Below are 18100 nucleotides of genomic sequence, written 5' to 3'. Positions count from 1 at the left end.
GTACCCCTCCCCCCCCCCACCCCCAATAGCATCGTCTGTACATGCACGAGCCCTCTAGGGGCTGTCTATTTTCACGGTGTCAGTTTGTCATAGTATGCGGTTGCATTCCGTGTCCCGAGAATACGCATAGGCTGGCATTGAGGTGTTACCAGTGGATTACCGTGATGTAAATTGTTTAGGCTCCATCGAATATTTTTTTTTTTACTTGGTTCAGCCGGCCGGAGTGGCCGAGCGGTTCTAGGCGCTACAGTCTGGAACAGCGCGACCGCTACAGTCGCAGGTTCGAATCCTGCTTCGGGCATGGATGTGTGTGATGTCCTTAGGTTAGTTAGGTTTAAGTAGTTCTAAGTTCTATGGGACTGATGACCTCAGATGTTAAGTCCCATAGTGCTCAGAGCCATTTGAACCATTTGACTTGGTTCACTACGTTCGACTGATTTTGATTCACTGACGTACCGCTATTTAGCTGTTCATTAGTTTGCTCTGACAACGAATGTTGGATTCCATGTTCAGGCCTCCTTAGCTCTTATGTCTTAGTTATGTGAGTACAGTTTCTCTGTTTTACAGGTTTTTAAAAGTGAATTTTCTTTCGTTTCAGCGCTATTCGTTTCAGTTAGTGCTACACTTCCACGTTTCACTGTGATAAAGATGATTAGTTACAGCTATGTTTGCCTTGTCTACAAGGTTCTCTGTATCAATTTATTTACAACGCGCACGAGTACATTCTCAAGCAACATTTTTGCATTGTTCCTAGAGGCAAGATCATTGTACGTTCTTTCCAACATTGAAAGAACGAATTGTTGTGTGACAAGTTTATGCTAAGGAAAATCTTAAAAATGATATCATCTTTAAAATTAATTATGACTAAACAGAACGACCATTACGGTAATAATATGAGGATCAGCCTAATAATCGTTCTGTTTTATCGTAGTGAGGCCAGTTTTGCACTGATATCGAAACAATGGCCTGTTACATGTAGTTCTGTATGTATTTTATGACTGATAGTTTTCGATTTATCCAATGGAAAGTTGATTTGCTTTTATATCTAATGTACAGCCTTTTGATCTTCCTATGAAGATTGTCGGTACTGCCGATACCGGTAGTGCGGCTGGTCCCGGCGGAGGTTCGAGTCCTCACTTGGGCATGGGTGTGTGTGTTTGTTCTTAGGTTAATTTAGGTTAAGTAGTGTGTAAGTTAGGGACTGATGACCTTAGCAGTTAAGTCCCATAAGATTTTCTCTCTCTCTCTCTCTCTCTCTCTCTCTCTCTCTCTCACACACACACACACACACACACACACACACACACACACACACACACACCGAAACCGGTAGAAAATAAATAATAAATTTCTACAACTGATGGCAAACATGCTATTCTTCAAAGTCCTGCCACATCTATCGAGTCACTTTATTAAACTGTTCCCTCGCATTCTACGTTTCCAGTGACATCCCGCAATATTTAGATTTCTAAATTATCCACGCACGTCGCACGTAACTTGCCACACGTAACATTAGCAACAGTAGCGTAAAGGACTCGAGAAGTGGACGTTAAGGAAGCCCTCCGTATGCATACGACAGCCTGTTATTGATTGTCTACACATAAAATGAGATATAAATTTCAGGTGCCTCTTGAAGACAGCGGGTGAGGAAAAGGAGGTAGATATTTACAAACTCAAGATGAACCTTAAATGGTGTGGCACTGATAGACTATTCTGTCTTAGTAAAAAAAAAATTATTTCAACATTTGGCGCTGTCGTGGGGTGGGGGGGGGGGGGGCGGTAATCTGTAAGTGAAACTAAATTAAACGCACAAAGGCACTATTACGATCAGTCCTAGAGTGCTGCTGCGAAGTTTTGAGCGCTTATCAACTATGAGTGACACAAGTTACTGAATGCAGGCAGATTCACATGGAATCGTAATAGTTCAGTTCTGCCCATACGAAGTGGAACGGAGATGATCACTGGAGGGAAAGAGATGTCCATTCCGTGAAATGTACGTTCAGAGAAGCGGCGTTCAATGAACTTTCTGCCTCCATCGTGGATATCGCTTAGGGATCATGAGAACGTAATGAGGGAAAAATGTTCAAATGTGCGTGAAATCTTATGGGACTTAACTGCTAAGGTCATCAGTCCCTAAGCTTACACACTACTTAACCTATATTATCCTAAGGAGAAACATACACACCCATGCCCGAGGGAGGACTCGAACCTCCGCCGGGACCAGCCGCATAGTCTATGACTGCAGCGCCTTAGACCTTAATGAGGGAGATTAGGGCATTTTTACTGCATCCATTCGAGGACGTGGCCAGTATTGACATGAAACACCGTCGGCTTTAACTATATACTGGAACAACGTACGGATAAAAACGTTAGTAAAATTGTTGTTTAGTAGAATTACACATCCATAAGTTTTCTGTATATCTGCTTTCACCCACCATATACGAATGGAGATATGCGAAGATGTCTTGATATAGTTATTTATTCTTTCCCGACACAGGTGGGAAGAAATAACTCCACTCCGATATGGTAAGGCCACTGTACTCAGACATAACCCAGACTAATGCGGGTTTTTCCGTTACCTACCTGCGTGGACCTCAGACTAACAACGCTCTCATTGTTTCCTTTGAGTCAACACATCTCCGGTTACAGGGGGGAATGTACCACCTCAGCGCGCTTATGCGGCCACGCAAAGTTGCAACATTTCTGCAGTCTTCCATCATCCTCCGTAACTCACGTTTCTTTCTCAAAGGTTTAGTTTTGATATTACGGTCATGAGTTAAAACAGCCTGTTGAGTACTTTTAAATTATAGCGGCCTGAAAGCACATAGCATCGCTGACTAACAGGCGTAGTATCTAGTCGTAATCATACTCCCTAAAGAGTTTATTTTTGTAAAAGAGATTTATTTGTCCCACTAATTTTTAAACGTTGTTCAACGGTCCTAATTTCGTGATGCGTTTTTTTTTTCCTTTGGGTGAGTAGTTTTCTGACTGGCTTGATGTAGGCTGCCTCTAAACCCTGTCCTGCGCCAACAACCTGTTCATCTCATAACAGTACTTGCTACCAAAGTCCTCAGTTATAATTACTTATGAGACAAATCCCAGATTTTGTGTTGATGAATAAAAACACCGCTGACACCTGGTAGAACTTGGTTTTTGATTGACCACACTACCGGATTCATTGCTACCAGCTGCATCTCTAGGTGCAGATTACACATTTAAAAATTAAAACATAATTGTAAACTGTACTGGAAATTTGTGCTATTATATAAAAGTTATTTGAAGACTTATTCTCAGTAAAATTTAGTACTTTAATTCATCATGGGAGAACACAATGCTCTTAATTAAAGTATTGGCATTCTCACGATATTTTCAAGATTTAAAAAAAGAAAAAAAACTAGACGAACGAAGGCTACTTCGGAAGTTGGTCCATGAAGTATCTACAGTTAATGTTGACGGGTAGATCGTACCGATAAACTGGTCATTCATTGCATGTACAAGTACCGATAAAAAAGATTTCGAAGATACAGCCGAGACGTAATTACCGTTGGAAATAGTGCCAGATAGTAGGTATAAAATGGAATAAACTAGGGATGCCACTTTCTTATCAGTCCCAAACCAGGCACAGAAGCCGCAGCTTGCAAGTGCAGGCCCTGCATTCACCGGGCTCGAGGAAGCACTGCCCAGCTAAGTAGTACTTATCTTGTGCATCGTGTGTCACTTGTATACATGACTAAGAGCGCTGAGACGCTCCCTTACATTACAGCTAACCGTACAAGCCAGATAGTGTATTGCCTTAAATCCGACTATCCACCGTGTTCTGTGCATTATCCTTTTTGTGTTCAATGATTTCTACTTCCTCCAACAGATCTGAAACCTGGCCTTTCTCTTGCCTATCGGTTATTACTAGATTTCCGGCAAGACTTGAGATACTATGCCCCTCTTCCAGTAAGTCCGATGTTAATGCAGATCTGGAGCTTTTTACTGGAGGACGTACCAGTTTCCCTTACGCATTTTTTGGGGCAATCATTGTGTTCGATAAAGTAAACTCCTGCTGCGGTATATGTGTCACAGGAAACACGTTCTCTAGGTCTTAAGCTTTTTACCCACGGTAGAAGAAATAAAATGTGCGGGGACAGTGTTTTTGGATCTCGTACAAAGGACAGTTGTCTCCAAGATGGAACCCAAAAGTGGTAGTCTCCTAAAATTTTTTGCAGTGCCTTCTCTTCCTGTTTCTACCCTTTACAGCTCCCTTGGGTACCACGGACGTTATTCCTTGATGTATTTATACATATCCTATGATCCTGTCTTCTCTTCATGTCGATGTTTTTCCCATGTTCATTTTCTGACAGGTTCTGCGGGAAACCTGCTCATTTGTTATCATATCAATTCATGTACTTTTCAGTATCCTTCTGTAGCATCACATCCCAAACGCGTTGATTACTTTCTTTTCCGTTTTTCCCTCAGTCATTGTTTCAATTCCACATAATGCTGTGCTCCAACCATATACCTCAAGTTAAGGCCTATGTCTGATACTGCACTGAATAGCCAAAGAAATTGGTACACCTGCCTAGTATCGTGTACAGTCCCCGCTAGAACACAGAAGTGCCGCAACACGACGTAACACGGACTCGACTAATGTCTGAAATAGTGCTAGAGGGAACTGACACCGTAAATCCTGCAGGGCTGTCCATAAATACGCAGGAGTACGAGGGGGTGGAGATCCCTTCTGAACAGTACGATGCAAGGCATCCCAGACATGCTCAATAATGTTCATGTCTGTGGAGTTTGGTGGCCATAGGAAGTTTTTAAACTCAGAAGAGTGTTACTGGAGCCACTCCGTGTGGCGTGTCACATTGTCCTGCTGGAATTGCCGAAGTCCGTTGGAACGCACATTGGACTTGAATGGATGCAGTTGATCACACAGGATTCTTACGTACGTGGCACCTTTCAGAGTCGTATATGGACGTATGAGGGGTCCCATATCACTTCAACTGCACACGTCCCACACCATTACAGAGCCTCCGCCAGTTTGAACAGTACCCTGCTGATATGCAATGTGCATCGACTCATAAGCTTGTCTCCACACCCGTACACGTGCATCCGCTCGACACATTTTGAAACGAGACTCGTCCGACGAGGCAATACGTTTCCAGTTATCAGCAGTCCCAATGTCGGTGTTGACGGGCCCAGGCGAGGCCTAAAGCGTAGTGTCACGCAGTCATCAAGGGTACACGACTGGATCTTCGGCTCCGAAAGCCCTTATCGATGATATTGAATGGTTCGCACGCTTACGCTTGTTGATGGGCCAGCACTGAAATATGCAGACACTTGCGGTAGGGTTGAACTTCTGTCACGTTGAACGATTCTCTTCAGTCGTCGTTTGACCCGTTCTTGCAGGATCTTTTTTCGGTCGCAGCGATGTCAGAGATTCGATGTTCCCCGGATGCCTGATACTCAAGGTACACTCGTGAGATGGTCGTAAGGGAAAATCCCCACTTCATCGCTACCCTAGAGATGCAGAGTCTCATCTGTCGTGCGCTGTCTGTAACACCGCGTTCAAACTCACTTAAATCTTGATAATCTGCCATTGTGGGAGCAGTAACTAATCTAACAACTACATCAGACACATTTTGGTTTACATAGGCGTTACCGACCCCAGTACATATCTTTGTATTTGAACATGCCTGGCTGCACCAGTTTTTTTGGCGCTTCAGTGTAGTAGAATTCCCTTGTCGGGAGTGCACTCTTTGTTAGTGCGCTTTTCATGACAGCTTTGCTTCGTCCGTCATGTATTTTGCTTATAACGTGGTGTAAATCCATCAATTCTTCTACGTCACTGTCACCCAATTTTTAAAGTTTATCGCTAATTGCATCTGTGCTACTCTCATTACTTTTGCATTTTTTCGGTTTATTCTCACAGCATAGTGTGTGCTCATTGGATAGCGCATTCCTTTCAAAAGGTCCTGCTACTGTACCCAACTTTCATTAACAATATCAGTATCATCAGCGAATCTTATTATTGATATCCTTTCATTCAGAATTTTAATCTCTCTCCCAAACCTTTATTTTCTTTCCTCAGTGTACTGATTGAACAGTATGGGCAGATGACTAACACTGCTGTGCTAACCCATCTTTAATTCACTTTGTTCTTGGTCTTTCATTCTTATTTTTCCGCACTGATTCTTGTAAGCGTTGCGTATTATTCGTCATTCCCTGTATCTTACAATTACTTTCCTATGAATTACGAAGAACTTGCACCATTTTACATTGTCGAATATTTTTTTCTAGCTCGACAAGTTTCATCAAAGAGTCTTGATGTTTCTTACTAGGCCAGCTCAAAAGTCGCCACTGTTACGATGTATGGGTGCTGTGGTCGTTGCGACTGAGGCGCTTCTGAAACAAAGCAGCCTGCCGTTTGCTGTGTAGTGAGTAGTGACAGCAAAAGTTTCGTCCACCACCACCTTTCAACCTGTAGCTACCATCGACGGAGTCTATGCTGCTGCAGACTTAGACGTGTTTGTTTTTCTCGCTCTGTATCGTCAACAGTGACACCTACCATCTTCTTCTTTCTTCTTTTAATGTTCAACCCTGAGGTTGGTTTGCAGCAGAGCGCAATTTCTCTCTTCTGTCTGCCTTCCTCTTCATTTTCACGTATGTGTTACATCCAACGTCATTCATGATCTGTTGCATGTATGATATCCTTGGTCGCCCCTGGCGATTCCTTCCCTCAGTAGCTCCTTCTGCTATTGTTCCAATGATGTTGTTGTGTCGTAGGATGTGCCCTACAAGTTTCTCTCTTCTTGTTTGGATGTGCCTCCACAGAGATCTGGTTTCCTGTGCTCTTCTAAGCACCTCTTCATTTGTTACTTTATCTCTCCAGCTGATCTTCTTCATCCTTCCATAGCACCACATCTCCCGGGCCTCTAGCCGTCTTCTCTCTTCTCTTCCAACTGTCCAAGTTTCACATCCGTTTGGGCCACACTCCAAACGAAACCTTTCATGATACGTTTCCTTATTTTCAGACTGATGTTGTTGCTGGTGAGTAAGTTCCTTCTCCGATTAAATGCAATTTTGGCCTTTTACATTCTGCTCGCAATTTCTTTCCGGCTTCTACCATCCCCTGCGATTTTGCTTCCCAGGTAAGTAAATTCCTCTATCATTCACAATGAAGCAGTAGAAAGTAGGTGTTCTAAACAAGAAGGTGCTTCTCATCTGTGCAAAGATTTATACAAAAGCAAAAGCCTGTCTTAACCTAAAACTTTGTCGGTATAGCACCGTAATCAGACCGTCAACTTTGTATGCATCAGAATGTTTAAACATGACGAAGAAAGGACTATTAAGAAAACTTAAAAAAAGAGACCAGAAAATTTTGAGGAAAATCGCCGCGCGGGATTAGCCGAGCGGTCTAGGGCTTGCAGTCATGGACTGTGCGGCTGGTCCCGGCGGAGATTCGAGTCCTCCCTCGGGCATGGGTGTGTGTGTTTGCCCTTGGGATAATTTAGGTGAAGTAGTGTTACATCCAACGTCATTCATGATCTGTTGCATGTATGATATCCTTGGTCGCCCCCGGCGATTCCTTCCCTCAATAGCTCATTCTGCTATTGTTCCATTGATGTTGTTGTGTCGTAGGATGTGTCCTACAAATTTCTCTCTTCTTGTTTGGATATGCCTCCATAGAGTAGTGCAAAGCTTATAGGTGACAGCATAGGTGGGGTGGGTGGGATCACTCATGGGAAAATTCCTACAGTAGTGGGTGTTAGAACTCCACCTTTTTTAGATTGAAGTCAGCTGATAGGTATTCCTGCTTAAGGGAAGTCTCTCTAACAAAGGAACCACTTTTGACAAAGCTTAGGTATTCGAGTAATGAGGGAATTAGTATATTTCATCAAAATATACAAGGTATTAGAGATAAAGTTAGTGAACTGCTTATAGATGTTGACTCTGAAATTATTGGTATATCTGAACACTTCTTAAATAAGGAGATAATTCAGAGGCTTCCTTTACCAGGATACAGGTTGGCTGGCAGCTTTTCGAGGAGCTCTTTGCAGTGTGGGGGAGTAGCCATGTATGTGAAAAACGGCATCCCATTTGAGTCAATTGATGTTTCAAAGTACTGCATTGAAAAAGTGTTTGAATGTTGTGCAGGTGTGGTTAAATGTAACGGAGCTAAACTTCTAACTGTTGTTATTTATAGATCCCCAGACTCCGATTTCACAATATTTTTGCTAAAGCTAGAGGAGGTTCTTGGTTCACTTTATAGGAAACACAAAATGTTAGTTATATGTGGAGACTTAAATATTAATTGTATAAGTGATTGTGCAAGGAAGAGGATGCTGGTAGACCTCCTTAATTCATATAATCTTATGCAAACTGTATTCTTTCCAACGAGAGTGCAAGGGAAAAGTAGAACAACCGTAGACAACATTTTTGTTCACTCCTCATTACTAGAAGGGCATTCTGTTAGCTTAAAGGTGAATGGCCTTTCAGATCATGATGCACAAATTTTAACTCTAAAAGATTTTTGTGCTGCAACACGTGTTAAATATAGTCATCTGCTGTTTAGGAAAACTGATCCAGTTGCTGTAGAGACCTTTGTAAACATTATCAAGGAACAAGAGTGGCAAGATGTTTATAGCGCTGATACAGTAGACGATAAATATAATGCTTTTCTCAAGACTTTTCTCGTGCTCTTTGAAAGTTGATTTCCGTTAGAACGTTCAAAACAGGGTACTAGCACAAACAGGCAGCCTGGGTGGCTGACTAGGGGGATAAGAATATCTTGTAGAACAAAGTGGCAAATATATCAAAACGTTAGAAACAGTCAAAATCTAAATGCAGCAGCCCGTTACAAACAGTATTGTAAGGTGCTTAAAAATGTTATTAGGAAGGCAAAAAGTATGTGGTATGCAGATAGAATAGCTAAGTCTCAGGATAAAATTAAAACCATATGGTCAGTCGTAAAGGAAGTGGCTGGTCTGCAGAGACAGGTCGAGGATATAGAATCAATGCGGAGTGGGAATGTCCGTGTTACTGATAAGTCGCATATATGTACAGTATTTAATAATCAATTTCTGAATATGGCAGGTGAACTAAACAGAAACCTAGTCCCAACGGGGAATCATATAGCACTCTTAGAAAAAAGTGTTCCGGGACTGTTACCTGAAATGCTCCTCCATGATACTGAGAAGAGGGAGATTGAGTTAATAATTAAATCACTAAATACCAAGAGCTCTCATGGATATGACGGGGTATCTAGCAGAATACTGAAGTATTGTTCTATGTATGTTAGCCCAGTACTTAGCCATATCTGTAACTTTTCCTTTAGGAGTGGTCGGTTTCCTGACCGATTAAAGTACTCTGTAGTGAAGCCACTTTATAAAAAGGGAGACATTGATAATGTTGACAATTTTAGACCTATTTCTATGCCATCGGTGTTTGCTAAAGTTATCGAGAAGGTTGTATATACAAGGTTCCTGGAGCATTTTAATTCACATAATTTGCTGTCAAATGTTCAGTTTGGTTTTAGAAATGGTTTAACAACTGAAAATGCTATATTCTCCTTTCTCTGTGAGGTATTGGACGGATTAAATAGAAGGTTCCGAACGCTAGGTGTTTTCTTTGATTTAACGAAGGCTTTTGACTGTGTTGACCACAAAATATTACTGCAGAAGTTGGACCATTATGGAGTAAGGGGAGTAGCTTACAATTGGTTCGCCTCTTACTTTAAGAACAGAAAGCAGAAGGTAATTCTCCGCAATATTGAGAGTGGTAGTGATGTTCAGTCCCAATGGGGCACTGTTAAGTGGGGCGTTCCCCAAGGGTCGGTGCTGGGGCCACTGCTGTTTATTATTTATATAAATGATATGCCTTCTAGTATTACAGGTGATTCAAAAATATTTCTGTTTGCTGATGACACCAGCTTGATAGTGAAGGATCTTGTGTGTAATATTGAAACAGTATCAAATAATGTAGTTCATGAAATAAGTTCGTGGCTTGTGGAGAATAATTTGATGCACACAGTAAGACTCAGTTTTTACAGTTTTTAACTCACAATTCAACAAGAACCGATATTTTGATCAGACAGAATGGGCATATTATGAGACGGAACAGTTCAAGTTCCTAGGCGTTCGGATAGATAGTAACCAGTTGTGGAAAGCCCATGTCCAGGATCTTGTTCAGAAACTAAATGTTGCTTTATTTACCATTAGAACAGTATCTGAAATAAGTGACACTTCAACACGAAAAGTAGTCTACTTCGCATATTTTCATACGCTTATGTCGTATGGTATTATTTTTTGGGTTAATTCATCTGATTCAAAAATGGTATTTTTGGCTCAAAAACGAGCTGTTCGAGCTATATGTGGTGTAAGTTCGAGAACCTCTGGTCGACCCCTGTTCAATAGTCTGGGAATTCTGACATTGCCCTCACAGTATATATTTTCTTTAATGTCGTTTGTTGTTAGCAATATTAGCCTATTCCCAAGAGTTAGCAGCTTTCACTCAGTTAATACTAGGCAGAAATCCAATCTGCATGTGGAATGCACTCCCTTGACTCTTGTGCAGAAAGGAGTGCAGTATTCTGCTGCATCCATTTTCAATAAGCTACCACAAGAACTCAAAAATCTTCGCAGTAGCAGAAACTCTTTTAAGTCCAAACTGAAGAGTTTCCTCATGGCTCACTCCTTCTACTCTGTCGAGGAGCTCCTGGAAGAGCTAAAAAATTAAGCAAATTCCAGTGTTACATTGTTGATTTTCTTTATTTAAACTTACGACTTGTCGCCTGAATATGTTTTTTTATATTTCATTTTATCTGTTTCTAATATCGTGTTATAATTTCATGTATTGACTCGTTCCATGACCATGGAGACTTCTCCTTAATTTGGTCCCACGGAACAATAAATAAATAAATAAATAAAAATAAGTTTAGGGACTGATGACCTTAGCACTTAAGTCCCATAAGATTTCACACACAATTGAAAATTTTTTTGGTAATGTAAAACTTTTTAAATAAAACCAACGTTATCAACATTCTGCATCATTATTCTTCGTGTCATGCCTAAGTATTTGCAGCCCTCTGCCGCTAGAGGGGTCCGTGTTTTAGCGTATTACATGGGTGTGTGTAACGTATTAGCTTGCTGCTTAAGATAGTAGCGTTATTTCTGTAGGTTTGATAAACACGGCTCATACACATAACGAGGTTTTAGTCATCAATAATACAGTTGTTCGGAAATTTCCCGCTACAAACTACTAGGACTTGTAGAGAGGGCCGGTCGATGTGGACGAGCGGTTCTAGGCGCTTCAGTCTGGAACCGCGGGACCGCTACGGTCGCAGGTTCGAATCCTGCCTCGGGCATGGATGTGTGTGACGTCCTTAGGTTAGTTAGGTTTAACTAGTTCTAAGTTATAGGGGACTGATGACCTCAGATATTAAGTCCCATGATACTCAAAGCCATTTGAACCATTTTTGTAGAGGGGAGTGAGTACATAAAATTCTGGACAGAAACCAATGTCCGCGAGCATATCGTTTTCGTTCTACGACGGATTCAGTTCAGATGTTTAAGTCATCCACTCTTGCTTGAGGAATGAATTGGGCGTGACACAGTACAGTTAATAGGTACCATTTTGAAAGGAAACATAACGAAACATTCATTTATCACTTAGTACATTTGTTTGTATGGGCTCTTAAACATTACATGTTTACATTATTCCAAAACCAAAAAGGAACCCAGCATATTATATTTACAGAACAGTACTGATTCATTACACCAACGGCTTGATGTGGCGACCACCAACGTTGTTTCGTTATATTTCCTTTCGAATTCTTACATGATAACTGTATTGTGTCACGCCTAATTCAGTTCCTCAAACAGAAACGGATGAGTTCAACGTCTGAATTGAAACCATCCAAGAGTGGAAACGTTTCCGGACATGGGTTCCTATTCAAAATATTATGTACTCAATCCCCTCCACAAGCCCTAAAAGTTCGTAACGGGAATTTCGGACACCCTGTATATTCTCCTTCACTATTTGCAACAGTTTGACAACGCTGCGATAACTTTTCGATTCAACGACTGTAGAAATAAAGTGGTTTTGAGGCGAAAAACTCGTCGATCCATGTTCTGAGAGTATTTTCATCTGGAATGGACGTTCCTTGAAAGTTGTTAAATAGAGAGGGACAAAATGAAAATGTGAGTAGGCATGATCAGGTGGGTGAGAAATGACTTCCCAACCCAACTACTATACAGGGTGTTACAAAAAGGTACGGCCAAACTTTCAGGAAACATTCCTCACACACAAATAAAGAAAATATGTTATGTGGACATGTGTCCGGAAACGCTTAATTTCCATGTTAGAGCTCATTTTAGTTTAGTCAGTATGTACTGTACTTCCTCGATTCACCGCCAGTTGGCCCAATTGAAGGAAGGTATACGGTCGCAGGTTCGAATCCTGCCTCGGGCATGGATGTGTGTGATGTCCTTAGGTTAGTTAGGTTTAAGTAGTTCTAAGTTCTAGGGGACTGATGACCACAGATGTTAAGTCCGATAGTGCTCAGAGCCATTTGAACCATTTTTTTGAAGGATATTAATGTTGACTTCGGTGCTTGTGTTGACACGCGACTCATTGCTCTACAGTACTAGCATCAAGCACATCAGTACTTAGCATCAACAGGTTAGTGTTCATGACGAACGTGGTTTTGCAGTCAGTGCAATGTTTACAAATGCGGAGTTGGCAGATGCCCATTTGATGTATGGATTAGCACGGGGCAATAGCCGTGGCGCGGTACGTTTGTATCGAGACATTTCCAGAACGAAGGTGTCCCGACAGGAAGACGTTCGAAGCAATTGATGGCGTCTTAGGGAGCACGGAACATTCCAGGCTATGACTCGCGACTGGGGAAGACCTAGAACGACGAGGACACCTGCAATGGACGAGGCAATTCTTCGTGCAGTTGACGATAACCCTAATGTCAGCGTCAGAGACGTTGCTACTGTACAAGGTAACGTTGACCACGTCACTGTATGGAGAGTGCTACGGGAGAACCAGTTGTTTCCGTACCATATACAGCGTGTGCAGGCACTATCAGCAGCTGATTGGCCTCCACGGGTACACTTCTGCGAATGGTTCATCCAGCAATGTGTCAATCCTCATTTCAGTGCAAATGTTCTCTTTATGGATGAGGCTTCATTCCAACGTGATCAAATTGTAAAGTTTCACAATCAACATGTGTGGGCCGACGAGAATCCGCACGCAATTGTGCAATCACGTCATCAACACAGATTTTCTGTGAACGTTTGGGCAGGCATTGTTGGGGATGTCTTGATTGGGCCCCATGTTCTTCCACCTACGCTCAATGGAGCACATTATCATGATATCATAGGGGATACTCTACCTGTGCTGCTAGAACATGTGCCTTTACAAGTGCGACACAACATGTGGTTCATGCTCGATGGAGCTCCTGCACATTTCAGTTCGTACGCTTCTCAACAACAGATTCGGTGAGCGATGGATTGGTAGAGGCGGACCAATCACATGGCCTCCACGCTGTCCTGACCCCAACCAACTTGACTTTCATTTATGCGGGCATTTGAAAGCTCTTGTGTACGCAACCCCGGTACCAAATGTAGAGACTCTTCGTGCCCGTATTGTGGACGGCTGTGATACAATACGCCATTCTCCAAGGCTGCATCAGCGCATCAGGGATTCCATGCGACGGAGGGTGGATGCATGTATCCTCGCTAACGGAGGTCTTGAACATTTCCTGCAACAAAGTGTTTGAAGTCACGCCGGTACGTTCTGTTCTGTGGGTTTCCATTCCATGATTAATGTGATTTGAAGAGAAGTAATAAAATGAGCTCTAACATGGAAAGTAAGCGTCTCCTGACACATGTCCACATAACCTATTTTCTTTCTTTGTGTGTGAGGAACGTTTCCTGAAATTTTGGCCATACCTTTTTGTAACACCCTGTATAGTGCTTTTTGTCGGTCTAGCAGAATGCGGGCGGGCTTTGTCGTGGAGTTGCGTCACTTCACGCAGTCTCCCTCATCGTTATCCTTGGACTGCGTCTTCAAGGTGTCCCAGTTGCGGGCAATAAATGTCGGCAGTGGTGTTTACACTTCGGGCAAGCGATTCATAGTACACCATGCTGTCGCTGTTCCACCAGCCGCATAACATTATCTTTTGTGAATGCGCGCTGGTTTTTTTACAGGGAGTAACTGCTTTATTTGGCCTGACATATACCTTTCTTTTCCTTGCGTGAGCATAAAGACACCATTTCCCGTCACCAATAACGATACAGGATGGGAGTGATAGGTGATGTTAACGAGTCAGTTGATGAGGACCAAGGAAAGAGGCACTTATGGCTTGCCGCTCTTTTTGTGATTTTTGCTTAGATCATGCGGTATTCAAACATCCGATTTTTGAACCTCCACCATTGCATGCAATTGTCGCACTATGGTAGGATGATCATAATTCATCACATTTGCCGATTTCATATATACTAACGTAGATCACTGCATATTAATGCGTTAGAACGATCTGCAACAAACCCTGAAGATCTTCCTGAACGTGGCGAGTCAGTAGCCAAAACGATCCTCCTCAAAACTAGAAAACCATTTTCTTGCCCTTCTCTAGCCAATGGAATTATCCCCATCCACGCCTCGAATGTTTCTGGCTGCCTCTGTTGCTGACACCCCTCTTTTGTACTTAAACAGAAGACTATGTCGGAGATGTTCCAATTTCTTCACTTGGAAAAACATTTTGTAGCATCCACAGCTCCACTAACTGTCTCCAAATGATAAAATGACAACATGTAGACTCAAATACGAGCAGTGAACTATAAGCAAAAAGTTACAATCGATAATTCAACCCATAGCAACTGGAATATCAACATGCAATACAAAAACGTTACGAACTTTAGGACAAATCTAATAATCGCCTGTGTGCAAGAAACAGTGTGCTGTAATTTATTTTGGGATTCGAGGAGTTCGGCCACCCACTGAGTACCCTTTCATCCAGTATGACAATGCCGGACCACATTCGAGCGCTCCGACATCTGCAACAATCTGACGCTTTACTTTCCGCGTGACTGCTACGGTTGCAGGTTCGAATCCTGCCTCGGGCATGGATGTGTGTGATGTCCTTAGGTTCGTTAGGTTAAATAGTTCTAAGTTCTAGGGGACTGATGACCTCAGAAGTTAAGTCCCGTAGTGTTCAGAGCCATTTGAACCATTTGAATTTCTTTACTTTCACTGTTATCGCTCATGACACATTCCCGACTTGGCCCCATCCGATATTCACATGTTTTCAAAACTTAAAGCACGCATTTGGGGATTTAAGTTTGATAGTGACGAACCACTGCAGGGAGAAGTCAGTTTATGGTTTCGTCAACAGAGTCAAACCGACTACAGTGACGGTATCAACAAGGTGGTCACACTTTTGGGGAAATGTGTTCGTCGCCAGCGTTATTATGTCGAAAAATAAATATGTAGAGAAGAAGAATATAGCTGCAGAATATTAATAACGTTAGTTTTATTTGAAAAGCTTTAATACTTTTGACACATAAATTGGGAGGCATTACTTTTCAACCAGACTTTGTATTTTTACTTGATTGAGACTTAATGCCATTAATATCACAGCAGTATTTTGCATGCATGAATAATGGGAAATTTATAAATTTGTTTTTATTAAATTTGATTTATTATAATGTCTTCCCGTAAGTTACTGTAGTTGCATTTTGTAATTGCTGAGGATGTTATAGGGGTACATCCATTTCACTATTTGAAATTATGTTGCCTCAAATACATTGAACGAGAGTTTTGAACATTGTTTTCTTTTCATGGAAGTTACTTGAAATAAAAGTGTAATGTGTCTTCAAGAAAGAACCTAGACCTTCCATTCACTTACTTTGTATCAGTTATTTATTTATTTATTTACACGTCAAGTTCCTTAGGACCAAATTGAGGAGTAAATCTCCAAGGTCGTGGAATGTGTCAGTACATGAAATTACAATATCAGAGGAATAACAGATAAAAATAAGACATTTATGAACCCAAAAAAAGTCAAACCATAAGTTTCAGTAAACGCAGTCAAAAATATCACGTAAGGATCAGCTTAATTTTTCAAGGAACTCCTCAACAGAATAGGAGTGACCCACGAGGAAACACTTCACTTTCGATTTGAAAGCGCGTGGATTACTGCTAAAATTTTCGAATTCTTGTGGTAACTTATTGAAAATGGGCGCAACTGAGTACTGCACACCTTTCTGCACAAGAGTTAAGGGAGTCCGATACAAAAGCAGATTGGCTTTCTGTGGAGTATTAACTGAGTGAAAGCTGCTTATTCTTGGGAATAAGTTGATGTGTTAACAAGAAACGGCAGTAAGGAATGTATATATTGAGAGGTCAATGTGAAAATACCCCGACTAGTGAACAGGGGTCGACAAGGAAGTTCTCGAACTTACACCACTTACTGCCCGAACCGCCCGATTCTGAGCCAAAAATTTCCTTTCAGAATGTGAAGAGTTACCCAAAAATGTAATATCATACGACATAAGGGGATGAAAATAAGCAAAGTAGACTAGTTTTCGTATGGGACGATAACTTACTTCAGATATCGTTCCAATAGTAAAGTCTTTGAACAAGATCCTAAACGTGGGCTTTCCACGACAGTTTACTATCTATCTGAACACCTAGAAATTGAACTGTTCAGTTACACTCATCATATGCCCATTCTGTGAAATTAAAATGTCGGATTTTGTTGAACTGGTTGATAGAAACTGTGAAAACTGAGTCTTACTGTGATTTAGCGTTAGTGTATTTTCTACAAGCCATGAAGTTATGTCATGAACTGCACTATTTGAAACGGAGCCGAAGTTACACACAACATCCTTTGTTACCAAGGTAGTGTCATCAGCAAATAGAAATATTTTAGTCACACCTTTAGTACTAGAGCCCACATCATTTATATAAATAAGGAACAGGAGTGGCCCCAACACTAATCTCTGGGGCATCGCCCTATTTGTCCGTACCTCACTAAGCTCCACATCACAGCCATTTTCAACACTGTGAATAATGACCTTTTGCTCTCTGTTGTTAAAGTAAGAGGTGAACCAATTGTGAACTACTTCCCGTATTCCGTAATGGTCCAACTTCTGAACCAATATCTTGTGAACAACACAATCAAACGCCATAGTTGAATCAAAAAATATGCCTAGCGTTTGAAACATTTTGTTTAACCCACTCAGTACCTCACAGAAAAAAGAGAATATAGCATTTTCATTGTTAAACGACTTCTAAAGCCGAACTGCACATTTGATAGTAAGTTATGTGATATAAAATGAACAATTATCCTTACATACACATCTTCCCAATAACTTCAGCAAATACTGATGCATAGAAACATATCTAAAATTTTCTGCATTAGCCCTTTTTCCCTTTTTATTCATCTGCTTTACTACTGAGTACTTTAATCGTTCAGTGAACTGACCATTGCTAAAGGAAAAATTACAAATATGGCTAAGTACAGGGCTAGCATGTACCGCACAGTACTTTAATATTCTGCTAGGCACTCCGTCGGATCCATGAGAGTCTTTAGTCTTCAGTGATTTAATTATTGACTCAATGTCCCCCTTGTCTGTATCACAGATGAGTATTTCAGACATCAATCCCGTAAAGGCATTTGCTAAGAGATTTATGTGATGTACTGTAGAAACTAATTTTTTTATTTAATTCACCAGCAATGCTCAGAAAATGATTGTTAAATACTGTACACAGATCTGATTTATCAGTAACAGAAATATATTTACCACGAAGTGACTTTATATCGTCGACCTTGTGCTGCTGTGTAGACACTCCCTTCACAACTGACCATATAGTTTTAATTATATCCTGTGAATTTGCTATTCTATTTGAGCAGCACATACTCTTTGCCTTCCTAATAACATTTTTAAGCACCTTACAACAGTGTTTTTAATGGGCGACTATAGGTTGATTGTGACTATGTCTAATATTCTGATATAATTCCAGCTTGCTTTATCGCTCCCATTAGCGAGTGTGGCATCAGAAGTGCTGCTGTCTTCTAACCAACTCGTAATTAAGTAGC

General features: G+C 41.3%; 1 protein-coding gene across 1 annotated transcript in view; it reads left to right on the top strand.

Annotated features, from left to right (window-relative positions):
- Positions 1-18100, top strand: part of LOC126176352 (UNC93-like protein) — a 399900-nt gene that overhangs the window by 50397 nt on the left and 331403 nt on the right. The window lies entirely within an intron of this gene.

This window comes from Schistocerca cancellata, chromosome 3, assembly GCF_023864275.1.
Source record: "Schistocerca cancellata isolate TAMUIC-IGC-003103 chromosome 3, iqSchCanc2.1, whole genome shotgun sequence".
NCBI lineage: Eukaryota > Metazoa > Arthropoda > Insecta > Orthoptera > Acrididae > Schistocerca > Schistocerca cancellata.
Note: the sequence above shows the minus strand (reverse complement) of the source record. Positions and strands in the feature narration are given on the sequence as shown.